The following is a 15,289-nucleotide window of genomic DNA, read 5'->3' on the forward strand; positions in this document are numbered from 1 at the left end:
ATTTTTTTAAAGTTACGTTCTAAAACGCTGTCCGATTGCGCTGGTTAATAAGTACAAGTTGTTGTTGTTCATGGCAGATTTTATGTTCAGCGATATGCAAATGAGTTTGAGCGGAAACTTGAGAGAAAAACAACTTCTGGAAACTAGCGCAATTTTGAGCGCAAGCTGCGCCGGGATCGCCCATTGCGCCCAAAGCGGAAACTCTTGTCCACTGTGTCAACTGTCATGTGGCAGTTGCAAGCTCTGGCCAATGGGTGGCCTTGTGGAGCAGGCTTTTGACATCAATCCCAAATCTGTCAGCAACTTTTAAATTAAAAAAACTAATATCGATGAACTGGCTGCGCCCCAGGCAATTTACTGGTACTTTAAAAATTCTGCAATATTCTGTCAGATTTCCTAATCAATGCCCTCGTTAGTGTTTTATCAAATTATAGTTTGACTCTGTTTGAATTTAAATTATAACAATATTTATAAAGCAACCTGTTAAATAACTAAAAAAAAGCCCATAACTAATTCCTTTACGTTTGGCAGAGCTTGTGACAAAGATTGTATTTATATATTGTCTCATATCATTGACCGTAAATGTCAGCTTTGCGCAAAACTAATTAATCAGTAGGCACATAATTAGAATTTGATGAGCTTAATTAGCGTGACATTTAGTATTATTCATTTTAGTCCATCGCTAGGTTAGAATCATTTCTAAATGTAGGTGTTGAATCTGCTTTCAACTGTCACTGTGAATGTCACTCCAACACAGTGAGTCAGCACAAGCCTCCCTCTGTGTTCCTGTTCACTGAGGTGAGCGGTGACATTGTTGAGAGCTAAATGTAAATGTTTGGCATTGTAAAACTAAATTCCCTGCCTAGCATCATACAGCACAGAAAGAGGCCATTTGGCCCATCGTGCCTGTGCCGGCTCTTTGAAAGAACTATCCAATTAGTCCCACTCCCCTGCTCTTACCCCATAGCCCTGCAAATTTCCTCCTTTTCAAGTATTTATTCAATTCCCTTTTTGAAAGTTACTATTGAATCTGCTTCCACTACCCTTTCAGGCAGTGCATTCAGATCACAACAACTTGCTGCGTATATAAATTTCTCCTCATCTCCCCCTCTGGTTCTTTTGTCAATTACCTTAAATCTGTGTCCCTCCCTCCAGTGGAAACAGTTTCTCTTTATTTACTCTTATCAAAACCCCTCATAATTTTGAACAGCTTTATCAAATCTCACACTAACCTTCTCTGCTCTAAGGAGAACAATCTCAACTTCTCTAGTCTCCCCACATAACCAAAGTCCCTGTGTTGAAATCAAAACTTATCCTTTCCCAGGACTTTGAATATGTGGAACGCCTTCTTAGAATTCGGAATCGCTCCCAATATCCTACACTCGTTCTCACTGTAGAAGCAGTTTCCTCTTGTCAGACTGCACTCCTCAGTATCTAGAAACGTAACCGTACGTATTTAGTATATATTTTTTTATTCGCTCCTGGGATGTGGGCATCACTGGCAAGGCCAGCATTTATTGCCCATCCCTAATTGCCCTTGAGAAGGTGGTGATATAATGTGCCGCAGGGCAAACAATCTTCTTATAAACTTGCTGCTGAATGGTATGTGGGATTCTACTTTGACTTATATTACTGAAGAAAATTGCTATTATCAGCCAACCCAGACACCTTTCATAACAGGCTAAACTTTTAAAGAAGTTTAATAGTGAATAGAATTATTTATAGATTCAAGCAGTTTTTTGAATGGTACTAGAAGTCTGGAGAATCCAGGGGTGAGTCGAACAAACCGGTCCAAATGCAATCTTGTACCCCAGCCAAAACCAAATGCAGTCTTTGTACGAATTACATAAGTGGAAATTTAAGGAGTCTAATTGATCCACAGCAAGACAAACCAAACTGCTAATGCACAAAATGTATTTTTTTTAGATACTTATAATACCTTTGAAACACAGGCATGTACTTAGAAGGCCAGTCTGTCAGGTAAATGGCTAAATAATATGAATAATTTTTACAATCTGCAGACACAAAGGCATGAAGGTGAACGGTTGTTTTTCAGACTGGACAGAGGTATACAGTGGTGTTCCCCAGGGGTCGGTAATAGGTAATGTTCCCTGTAAGTCGCACGGCTGTACAGCGTTCCAGGGAACCTGGGCAGCCAGCTTGCCAACTTTTCAATACAAAAACCGCATATGCGCGGTATTTTGAATGGCCTGCACAGCCCCTTAAAGGGGCCATGTCGGGCCAAACAAAATTCGAGAGCACATTGGTAACAGGACCACTGCTCTTTTTGATATATGTTAATGACCTGGACTTGGGTATACAGGTCATAATTTCAAAGTTTGCAGATGACACAAAACTTGGAAATGTAGTCAACAGTGAGAAGGATAATAGCAGACGTCAGGAGGACATAGACAGACTGGCAAAATGGGCAGGCACATGGCAGATGAAATTTAACGCAGAGAAATGTGGAGTGAAGCATTTTGGAAGAAAGAATGAGGAGAGGCAATATAACAACAACAACTTACATTTATATAGCACATTTAACGTAGCAAAACATCCCAAGGCGCTTAACAAGAGCGATATCAATCAAAATATTTTTGACACTGAGTCACAGAAGAAGATATCAGGACAGATGTCCAAAAGCTTGATCAAAGAGGAGGGTTTTAAGGAGCATCTTAAAGGAGGAGAGAGAGAGAGAGAGGCGGAGAGGTATAGTGAGGGAATTCCAGAGCCTAGACAGCTGAAAACATGGCCGCCAGTGGTGGAGCGATTAAAATCCAGGATGCACGAGAAGCCAGAATTGGAGGAGTGCATAGATCTCGAAGGCTTGTATGGCTGGAAGATGTTACAGAGATAGGGAGGGGCGAGGCCATGGAAGGATTTGAAAACAAGGATGAGGATATTAAAATTGAGGCATTGTCAGACCGGAAGCCAGTGAAGGTCAGCCAGCTCAGGAGAGATGGTTGAACAAGACTTGGAGCGAGTTAAGATACGGGCAGCAGAGTTTTGGATGAGTACAAATTTATGTAGGGTGGAAGATGGGAGGCCGGCCAGGAGTGAGTTGGAATAGTCAAGTCTAGAGGTAACAAAGGCATAGATGAGGGTTTCAGCAGCAGATGAGCTGAGGCAGGGTCGGAGTCGGACGATATTACGAAGGTGGAAGTAGGTAGTCTTGGCGATGCAGCGGATATGTGGTCGGAAGCTCATCTCAGGGGTCAAGCACAACACCAAGGCTGCGAACAGCCTGGCTCAGCTTTAGACAGTTGCCAGGGAAAGGGATGGAAACGGTGGCCGGGGAACGGCGTTTATGGTGGGGACCAAAGACAATGGCTTCAGTCTTACCAATATTTAGTTGGAGGAAATTTCTGCTCATCCAATATTGGATGTCGGACAAGCAGTGTGACAAATCAGAGATAGTGGAGAGGTCCAGAGAGATGGTGGTAAGATAGAGCTGGGTGTCCTCAGCGGACATGTGGAACCTGACGCTGTATTTTTGGATGATGTCGCCAAGGGGCAGCATGTAGATGAGAAATAGAAGGGGGCCAAGGATAGATCCTTGGGGGAACACCAGAGCTAATGTTGTGGGAGAGGGAAGAGAAGCCATTGCAGGTGATTCTCTGGCTACGATTAGATAGATAAGAATGGAACCAAGTGAGTGCAGGTCCACCCAGCTGAAAGACGGAGGAGAGGCGTTGGAGGAGGATGGTGAGGTCAGTTGTGTCAGATAGGTCGAGAAGGATGAGGAGGGATAGTTTATCATGATCACAGTCACAAAGAATGCAATTTGTGACTTTGATAAGGGCCATTTCAGTACTGTGGCCGGACTGGAAACCTGATTGGAGGGATTCAAACGTGAAATTGCGGGAAAGATTGTACAATTTTACAGAATTTTAAAGGAACAGAGAGACCTGGGGGTGTAGCTACACAAGTCTTTGAAGGTGGCAGGACAAGTTGAGAAGGCTGTTAAAAAAGCCAGGATCCATGTAGTCAAGTGTAATGCAGCAGCCAATTTGCGCATAGCAAGCTCCCACAAATAGCAATGTGATAATGTTTTAGTGATGTTGCTTGAGGGATAAATATTGACCAGGACACCAGGGATAACTCCCCTGCTCTTCTTCGAAATAGTGCCATAGGATCTTTTACATCCGCCTGAGAGGGCAAACAGGGCCTCAGTTTAACATCTCATTTGAAAGTAGGCACCGCCGACAGTGCAGCACTCCCTCACTACTGCACTGGGAGTATCAGCTTAGATTTTCATGCTCAAGTCTCTGGATTGGAACTATGAACCCACAACCTTCTGATTCAGAGGTAAGGGTGCTACCAACTGAGCCACAGCTGACACTTGTTAGACCCCAGCTGGAGTATTGTGGCTGATTCTGGGCACCACACTTTAGGAAGGCTGCACTAAGACTGCCTCACCCATATACCACTGAACCATCTGCAGAACTCCCTGTCTCCTGGTCTTAACTTTCCCATTTCTGTTGATCTCTGGTTTGGCAACGCGCGCTAATGGCTGAAAGAAAACCAGGGCTTTTAATCCTCGGCAGTTTCCATGCCGACAAGACCAAGGAACCTGAGAATCTGGACGGAAAGGAAACCTCTTGTGCTTTGGCATTCTATCAAAATATGTTTGACGTCTATTGCCTCATAAGCTGCGCTCAAAGCAGATGTTACAATTTAATTATTGCATTGAAAGAAACCTTTGCAAGTGGGTTTTGCACAAGTGTTTCAACACTTGTAACAGAGTAGCAGGCGTGGGAGGCTGCCGATGGAAGGTAGATGTTTAAATCAACTCTCAGTACCTCATCATTCTTTGAGCTGTTTCTTAAAAATAACACATTTTATTTATATTTAAAAAAAATATCATAGCACCATAGCAGTTGCATCAAACACCGGCCTCAATCGCCGTCATTAAAGAAACAATAAGCTCGCGAGAGAGCCAAGGAAACAACTCGAGGTGCCTTCATTAGGCAGCAGTGAGTCCTTTTTGACTTCATTGCCTTTCACAGTCCTGCAAACAGATGCCAGGTGACAAGCTGCTTCAAATCCTGGATGCGTTTATCAGGTTCTGGAAGAACAGAACCCAAAAATAACCCTTTAAAATCTAATTTCAGGTGGAATAAAATAAATTGAAACCGACGGTTATTCGATTAATCTCGTGAACAGCAAGTCGAAGCTTTTACAAACAGAATAAAGAAAAAGTGTCAGCTGTGGCTCGGTGGATCGCGTTCTCTCCTCTGAGTCAGAAGGTCGTGGGTGCAAGTCCCACTCCAGAGTTTGGAGCACTAACACTCAAGGGCAGTACCGAGGGAGTGCTGCACTGTCGGAGGTGCTGTCTTTTGGATGAGACGGTAAACCGAGGCCCTGTCCGCCCTCTCGGGCATTACTTCGAAGAAGAGCAAGGGAGTTCTCCCCAGTGTCCTGCCCAATATTTATCCCTTAGCCAACATCACGAAAAAACAGATGATTTGGTCATTATTTCATTGCTGTTTGTGGGAGCTTTCTGTGCACAAATTGGCTGCTGCGTTTCCTACATTACAACAGTGACTACACTTCAAAAAGTACTTAATTGGCTGTAAAGCGCCTTGGGACGTCCTGAGGTCGTGAAAGGCGCTGTATAAATGTGAGTTCTATCTTCTGATAACCGTAATTAAGCTGGAAGAAAACTAAATCCAAGTACCGTATGTGTTAAATATCGCACGCAATCTTTACGCACGGCACAGAGGCTTCAGCCCGAGTGATTTAGTTCAAATGTTCTTTTTTTTATGCTCTCGGTAATGATTTTAAAAACAAACTAGATGAGTTACAAATCCAAGATGCACATGGAGCCTGTATCTGTTGTTTTACACAGTTGAGTTGAGAATGAATTATCAAGCAGATTACCATAGACCTCTGCCGAGTGAGCCTAAATACTCCACTCACTCACTGTACAATTAGTAGACCACCTACCAGCTCCCTTCACACTGACTCTTATTAACATTCCATGATATCCCTGGACTTTAATGAAATTACCTACTATTCCAGCATGGTAATAGCTGTATCTAAATAATTGCCACTGTTTTATTAGATTTTTATATCTAAGAATATCACATAATCAATACTGAGCAGACAATCATATGAGGAAGCTTTTCTCGCTAGAAAACAGTAATTATACTCGGGTAGGCAGCTTTTTAAATTGTTGTGAAGCTTGGGTGAAGGGCCAAGGCCCCATAACACAGGGCACCGCCAAGGCCCCATAACACAGGGCACCACCAAGGCCCCATAACACAGGGCACCACCAAGGCCCCGTAACACAGGGCACCCCCAAGGCCCCGTAACTCAGGGCACCCCCAAGGCCCCATAACACAGGGCACCACCAAGGCCCCGTAACACAGGGCACCCCCAAGGCCCCGTAACTCAGGGCACCCCCAAGGCCCCGTAACTCAGGGCACCCCCAAGGCCCCGTAACACAGGGCACCCCCAAGGCCCCGTAACACAGGGCACCACCAAGGCCCCGTAACACAGGGCACCCCCAAGGCCCCGTAACACAGGGCACCACCAAGGCCCCGTAACTCAGGGCACCCCCAAGGCCCCGTAACTCAGGGCACCCCCAAGGCCCCGTAACACAGGGCACCACCAAGGCCCCATAACACAGGGCACCACCAAGGCCCCGTAACACAGGGCACCACCAAGGCCCCGTAACACAGGGCACCACCAAGACCCCGTAACACAGGGCACCCCCAAGGCCCCGTAACACAGGGCACCCCCAAGGCCCCGTAACACAGGGCACCCCCAAGGCCCCGTAACACAGGGCACCACCAAGGCCCCGTAACACAGGGCACCACCAAGGCCCCGTAACTCAGGGCACCCCCAAGGCCACATAACTCAGGGCACCACCAAGGCCCCGTAACTCAGGACACCACCAAGGCCCCGTAACACAGGGCACCACCAAGGCCCCATAACACAGGGCACCCCCAAGGCCCCGTAACACAGGGCACCCCCAAGGCCCCGTAACACAGGGCACCACCAAGGCCCCGTAACACAGGGCACCCCCAAGGCCCCGTAACACAGGGCACCCCCAAGGCCCCGTAACACAGGGCACCACCAAGGCCCCGTAACACAGGGCACCCCCAAGGCCCTGTAACACAGGGCACCACCAAGGCCCCGTAACACAGGGCACCACCAAGGCCCCGTAACACAGGGCACCACCAAGACCCCGTAACACAGGGCACCACCAAGGCCCCGTAACACAGGGCACCACCAAGGCCCCGTAACACAGGGCACCCCCAAGGCCCCGTAACACAGGGCACCACCAAGGCCCCGTAACTCAGGGCACCCCCAAGGCCCCGTAACTCAGGGCACCCCCAAGGCCCCGTAACACAGGGCACCACCAAGGCCCCGTAACACAGGGCACCCCCAAGGCCCCATAACACAGGGCACCCCCAAGGCCCCGTAACACAGGGCACCACCAAGGCCCCGTAACACAGGGCACCACCAAGGCCCCGTAACTCAGGGCACCCCCAAGGCCACATAACTCAGGGCACCACCAAGGCCCCGTAACTCAGGACACCACCAAGGCCCCGTAACACAGGGCACCACCAAGGCCCCGTAACACAGGGCACCCCCAAGGCCCCGTAACACAGGGCACCACCAAGGCCCCGTAACTCAGGGCACCCCCAAGGCCCCGTAACTCAGGGCACCCCCAAGGCCCCGTAACACAGGGCACCACCAAGGCCCCGTAACACAGGGCACCCCCAAGGCCCCATAACACAGGGCACCCCCAAGGCCCCGTAACACAGGGCACCACCAAGGCCCCGTAACACAGGGCACCACCAAGGCCCCGTAACTCAGGGCAGCCCCAAGGCCACATAACTCAGGGCACCACCAAGGCCCCGTAACTCAGGACACCACCAAGGCCCCGTAACACAGGGCACCACCAAGGCCCCATAACACAGGGCACCCCCAAGGCCCCGTAACACAGGGCACCACCAAGGCCCCGTAACACAGGGCACCACCAAGGCCCCGTAACACAGGGCACCCCCAAGGCCCCGTAACACAGGGCACCACCAAGGCCCCGTAACTCAGGGCACCCCCAAGGCCCCGTAACTCAGGGCACCCCCAAGGCCCCGTAACACAGGGCACCACCAAGGCCCCATAGCACAGGGCACCACCAAGGCCCTGTAACACAGGGCACCACCAAGACCCCGTAACACAGGGCACCACCAAGGCCCCGTAACACAGGGCACCCCCAAGGCCCCATAACACAGGGCACCCCCAAGGCCCCGTAACACAGGGCACCACCAAGGCCCCGTAACACAGGGCACCACCAAGGCCCCGTAACTCAGGGCACCCCCAAGGCCACATAACTCAGGGCACCACCAAGGCCCCGTAACTCAGGACACCACCAAGGCCCTGTAACACAGGGCACCACCAAGGCCCCATAACACAGGGCACCCCCAAGGCCCCGTAACACAGGGCACCCCCAAGGCCCCGTAACACAGGGCACCACCAAGGCCCCGTAACACAGGGCACCCCCAAGGCCCCGTAACACAGGGCACACAGGGCACCACCAAGGCCCCATAACTCAGGGCACCCCCAAGGCCCCATAACACAGGGCACCACCAAGGCCCCGTAACTCAGGGCACCACCAAGGCCCCATAACACAGGGCACCACCAAGGCCCCGTAACACAGGGCACCACCAAGGCCCCGTAACACAGGGCACCCCCAAGGCCCCATAACACAGGGCACCCCCAAGGCCCCGTAACACAGGGCACCACCAAGGCCCCGTAACACAGGGCACCACCAAGGCCCCGTAACTCAGGGCACCCCCAAGGCCACGTAACTCAGGGCACCACCAAGGCCCCGTAACTCAGGGCACCCCCAAGGCCCCGTAACACAGGGCACCACCAAGGCCCCATAACACAGGGCACCACCAAGGCCCCGTAACACAGGGCACCACCAAGGCCCCATAACAGAGGCGGGAGTGCTACCCACTGAGCCATGGCTGACACCATAGGAGAGAAACTGGGGTGAACCAGGAAGTAACGATTCAGTAACACCAAGTTTGAGCTTCAAAGGCTTGTAGATTCACAAAGGAAGGGAAGGCTCAAGGAGGTGAGCAGGTCCTGGGAAAGAATGAGTTAGAGCAGAAGGTGTGATGAGCCTTGAGTTCAACAGAATGAGGATACGGGGAGGAGGAACAGTGAGTAGAGTTATGTATTTAGAGTTTAGGACAAACAAGAGCGGAAAGTACAGAGGATCACTGATTATAACAGAAAGAATGAAAGAAATTGCATTCATATGGAGTCTTTCATGACTTCACTGCCAATGAAGTACATTAGAAGTGTAGTCACTGTTGTAATGTAGGAAAGAATAGAGACAGACAAAGAAAGATTGTGACAGACAAGAAAGAGTGAGGGTGGCAGGGAGAGAGGAATTACCTGTCAGAGAACTAGTGGTTTCTCATATCATGTAATTTAGAAACATAATTTATTTAGATTATGTTTTCAGATTCACAGTGCAGTACTAATCTTTGTAAATCCTCCACTTTGTATCCAAACACAAGAATGGCTGTTATTTATGAAAAGAGAATCGTGTGTTGAATGAAGTTGTGTTGGTGCAAAGAAGAAATAAGTTATGACCTAAAGGGCCTCCATCCTTCTCCCTGGCAACTGTCTGTGGTTCAGCCACGCTGTTTGCAACCTGGGTGTCGTATTTGACCCCGAGATGAGCTTCTGACTACATATCCCCACCATCACTAAGACTGCCTATTTTCACCTCCAAAACATCGCCTGACTCCGTCCTGCCTCAGCTCACCTGCTGCTGAAACGCTCATTCTTGCCTTTGTTACCTCTAGACTCGACTATTCCAACGCACTCCTGGCCGGCCTCCGTAAACTTGAGGTCATCCAAAACTCGGCTGCCCGTGTCCTAGCTCGCACCAAGTCCTGTTCACCCATCACCCCTGTGCTCGCTGACCTATATTGGCTCCTGATTAAGCAACGCCTCGATTTCAAAATTCTCATCCTTGTTTTCAAATCCCTCCAGGGCCTCACCCCTCCCTATTTCTGTAACCTCCTCCAGCCCTACAACCCTCCGAGATCTCTGCACTGCTCCAATCCTGGCCTCTTGTGCATCCCTGATTTTAATCGCTCCACCATTGGCGGCCGTGCCTTCAGCTGCCACGGCCCTAAGCTCTGGAATTCCCACCCTAAACCTCTCCGCCGCTCTACCTCTCTTTCCTCCTTTAAGATGCTCCTTGAAACCTACCTCTTTGACTAAGCTTTTGGCCATCTGCCCTAATATCTCCTTACGTGGCTCTGTGTCCAATTTTGTTTCATAATCGTTCCTGTGAAGCGCCTTGGAACGTTTTACTATGTTAAAAGTGCTATATAAATGCAAGTTGTTGTTGTTGTTGTTGCTGCTATGGAAAGAATAGGAACATCTCAGATGAGCACGTGCAGGATGGAGAATGAACCTGCAGGAGCAGGCAACAGGCCGAGATTGGAGACCCCCATCACCTGACCCCCATCAGAAATGGTGCTTAGCAACAGCCCTTGAGTAAAAGCAGAGACCCTCCCCAGGAGCATTGAGGAGAACAAGAGCGGATCCTGGAGCTGCTCTTAGCAAATAGACAAGAGATTGGAGACACCCCGACCCAAACTTCCAACAGGGGCTGTGGTTAGCAAGAGCCCCTTGAGTAAAGGCCAAGGCCGAGACCCTCCCCAACAGCAAATGCTTAAAAAATGGCCTCAGAGCTTGGAACCGACGTGCCTCCCAATGATCGCTGTTTAAGGCCTTGAGCAGGGAATGAGATTCCACCCCAAGGACTCACTGGCGCCGATTTGCATCTCGCTACCGCTCTGAGCTCAGAAACGGGGCGGTAGTGAAACCAAAATGGAATGACTGCTCGTCTCACTGAATGACCATTCCAGTTGTTGGCCAGACTTGAATCCTGGTGGTCAGAACTCTTGTGGAAACAAGTGGTGCCACATGCACACCTGCAACTAGCAATCAATGGATGCCATTTAGAACATGACGCCATTTCCGTCTGTGTACACCTGACTACCGCTAGTTCCTGCCCCCGCCCACTAACCATGGCCAGTATGTCTAGAGACAGCCAGTACCATCAATATTTAAAGGGATCCTCAGTCGCTGTCACATCGAGCTGGATGGAGCTTGTGGAGATGTTTGTGGGATTTCCACCTTAGCGGATTTGAAAGCTGTTGCACTTTATGAATTGTTGCTTGCTGCTCCACAGTGTTGCTCTTTTCTGTTCCTGACAAAAAATGCAGTGTCCCTTTAAGCTACTGCTGCCCTTTACAAGCGGCCTAATTTCCCATCTCCAACTTCGTGTGCTGCCTGTTGGGAATGTGATTTGCGCTGTCAGTCGCAATAAGCATGAAAATTCCTCTGGTAGGGTTGCTGTAGTGTCCGTGCGTTGATAGAGACACTGAAGACAGGAGTTGGTTCATAGGTGTTTACTAAGCAAAGTCTGGAGGGGTACTAACGGATATAACACAATATACAGGCTTATATAGCCCGAGTGGCCATTACCGGTATTACAGCACACATGGGGCTCTTAAAGGCACATACACCACAATTCCTCCCCTTTTAGCTAACCAGTACATCATATTTTAAGTAATTATTAATTACATGTTATAAGAAAAATAATGTCCATATTGCTGTAGTTAATTACTTATAAGTCAGTCTCTCTGGAGGCTTCCTGACTCGGCCCGGATAACGCCTCGGTGGTGTAGTAGTTTCTGGTGGTGTAGTAGGTTCTTTTGGCAAGGCTGATTCGGCTTGAATGCCAGTGTCGGGTTCATCGGGTTCCAGTATCACCGGATCGGAGGTAGATATGGGTATCTCTACTTCATCGTTAGGCGTATAGAGTTGTGGTGTAGGTTGTCCCTTTTCGGATGACTCTATGATTTGGTCAGCATGGCGCCTTATTATGCTTTCTCCGATGTCCATGGTATACATCAGTGGTCCTAGTCGTGTGCAGATAGTTCCAGGCTGCCATTTCTCGGTACGGTAGTCCCGGGCCAAAACTTGTTGACCTATCTGGAAGGTTCTAGTTGGCCTTTCATTCATGCCTTGAAACTGCCGGTTCTCCACGTCCCTTCTGATGTTGGGCTTGACCAAATCCAGCCGGCATCTTAGGTTTCTATTGAAGAACATCATGGCGGGAGTTTGGTTGGTAACCATATGTGTTGCATTCCTGTATGCGAACAAGAAGTTATCCACCTTGTGCTGAAGTTTTATGTCTTCATTACCCATGGCCTTTATGGCCTTCTTGAAGGTCTGGACAAACCTTTCAGCCAATCCATTGGTGGCGGGATGGTATGGGGCGGACGTGTAGTGCTTAACCCCATTGCTTTTTAAGGACTTCCTGAATTCTTCGGACACAAATTGCGGTCCATTATCAGAACAGATCTGTTCCGGCAGCCCATTCCTGGCAAATATGGTCCTTAATACTGTGATGGTTTTTTCCGTGGTGGTGGAGGACATCCTTATTACCTCCGGCCACTTGGAGTGTGCATCGACCGCGATTAAGAACATTGAGTCCATAAATGGACCAGCAAAGTCGATGTGTACCCTTTGCCATGGAGATGAGGGCCACTCCCATGGATGTAGAGGGGCTTGTGGTGGAGCGTTTTGGACCTTCTGGCATCCTAGGCAGCTCTTGGTCATTTCTTCGATGTCTCCATCGATACCTGGCCACCATACAAACGCCCTGGCTAGGTTCTTCATTTTCACTCCACCCAGATGCCCCTCGTGAAGCTCCTTTAGCACTTTATCCTGGAGTTTGGGTGGAATCACCACTCTGGATCCACACATCAAGGTTCCTCGGCACACTGACAGCTGTTCTCTTCTTTGCGAGAATGCTGGCAACAGTGGTTCGCCATGTGCTGGCCATCCCTTCACTGTTAAATCGTAGACCCGTGAGAGAGTCGGGTCATTTCTCGTTTCCCTTTCAATGGCAGAATTTGTTACTGGTAGACATTCCACTATGGTAGAGTGGAACATCTCCACTGGGTCTACTGTAGGTGCCTCTTCTATCGTTGGCAATGGTAGGCGCGATAAACCGTCAGCATTCCCATGCTGTTTTGATCCTTTGTATTCTATGTTGTATTGGTGTGCCCCTAGAAAAAGGGACCACCTCTGTAGCCTTTGCGCTGTCATAATGGGAACACCCTTTTTAGGGTTGAATATGGAGATGAGGGGTTGATGGTCAGTCAACAAGGTAAATTTTTGTCCGTGTAGGTAATGGTTGAATTTCTTCACTCCCCATACCAGGCTGAGTGCTTCCCTGTCGATTTGGGCATAGTTACGCTCAGCTGAGTTCAATGAGCGTGACGCAAAAGCTATCGGTCGTTCCGAGCCATCAGGGAATTTATGCGATAATACTGCTCCTATGCCGTAAGGGGATGCATCGCACGCCAGTCTGATTGGCAGTGATGGGTTGTAATGAGCCAAAACCTCTTTGGATGTGATTAAGTCTTTGCATTTATGGAAGGCACGTTTACAGTCTTCGTTCCATTTCCAACTTACTCCTGTTTGTAGCAGTTCATTAAGAGGGTGTAGAAGAGTTGATAAGTTCGGTAAAAATTTATGATAGTAATTTATTAATCCCAGGAATGACCTTAATTGTGAAATATTTTCAGGTGCTGGGGCTTTTATGACTGCTTCAATTTTTTCAGGTGACTTATGCAATCCTTCCTTATTTATTATGTGGCCACAATATGATATTTGATTTCGGAAAAATTCGCACTTGGGGCGATTTGCTCGTAGGCCCCGTTCTCTCAGCCTAGTGAGCACCTGCTCCAAATTGGCAAGGTGCTCGTTGTCGTTTTCTCCTGTTACAAGGATGTCGTCTAGGTAGCATTGAGTCCCCGGAATCCCTTGGAGGACTTGCTCCATAGCTCTTTGCCAGATAGCTGGAGCGGATGTTACTCTGAAAACTAGTCGATTGTACTGGTACAGACCTTTGTGTGTATTTATCGTGAGATATTTTTTAGAGGCTTCTTCAACCTCCATCTGTAGGTATGCCTGTGCCAAGTAAATTTTGGTGAAACGTTTCCCTCCGGATAGTGAGGCAAAAATATCTTCTATCCTCGGAAGAGGATACTTTACCGTGTGAAGGACCGGGTTTACCGTCACCTTGAAGTCTCCACAGATGCGAATTTTTCTCTGTTCTTCAGATTTATTATTATTCAATGCTTTCTTCATGACTGGAATGATGGGTGTTGCCCACTTGCTCCAATCTATTTTGGATAATACGCCTGCATTTTCTAAATTTTCCAGCTCTGCCTCGACTGCTGGACGAATTGCGTATGGCACTGGTCTTGCTTTAAAAAACTTGGGAATTGCTGCATCTTCCACTTTTATTGAGGCGGTGATGCCTTTCAAGGTTCCTAGTTTCTCTTGAAACACTTCTTTGGCGTTGGCCAAGATGTCTTTTAATCGTTCAGGTATGACGTCATCATTGTTTTTTTTCTTACTGGTCACCGTCAGTGCCTGAATGGAGTGCCAGTCTAAACGTATTTTCCTGATCCATTCACGTCCTAACAGCGGTGGGCCACCATCTTGTAGAATGTATAAATACAACTTTTGTATTTCCTTGCCGTTGTATACAACAGGCACCCTTATTTTTCCTTTGGGGTATACTTTCTGCCCCGTATATGTTTTTAAGATAATGGATGTGTCTTTTAAAGGTATATGCGGAAATAGCCTCTCGTAATCCTGTCGATTTATTACGGTCAGAGCTGATCCTGTATCTAGCTCCATTTTAACTGGGGACCCTGCTATCGTGACGGTAACCCAAATGGTCTGGTATTCATCTTTGGCAAGTACATTATGTAATTTGAGACAGCTTAGTCTCTTGTTTTCGGAGTCGCTATCGCTCTTCTGGTCTTCGGAGCTACTGTCCGTCATCATTTGTACCTTTCTGTACTTTTCTTTATTGATTTTTTTTTTCCTGTCTGTGGATTTATTTTGTCCAGATCGGCATACCCGTGCAATGTGTCCAATCTTTCCGCATTGCCTGCATGCTTTGTCCTTGAACCAGCAGTCCCTCTGGTTATGGGTGGATCTGCTGCAGCGATAACATCTTTCGAAACCCTGTGTCATTTCATGGGTGCTGAAGTCCTGTGTCTTTTGTTGTATCTCTGCAGCTCCTCTTGCTGCTGCTTCGTATGATACAGCCATACTGAAAGCCTTGTCCAGCGTTAAATCTTTTTCAGAAAGCAGCCTTTTTTGTGTTCCTTCACTTAAGAGACCGCAGACGAATTTGTCTCGAAGATAA

Source organism: Somniosus microcephalus, chromosome 25 (assembly GCF_052327205.1).
Source record: "Somniosus microcephalus isolate GS21.2 chromosome 25, FLI_Smic_1.0, whole genome shotgun sequence".
NCBI classification, from domain to species: Eukaryota; Metazoa; Chordata; class Chondrichthyes; order Squaliformes; family Somniosidae; genus Somniosus; species Somniosus microcephalus.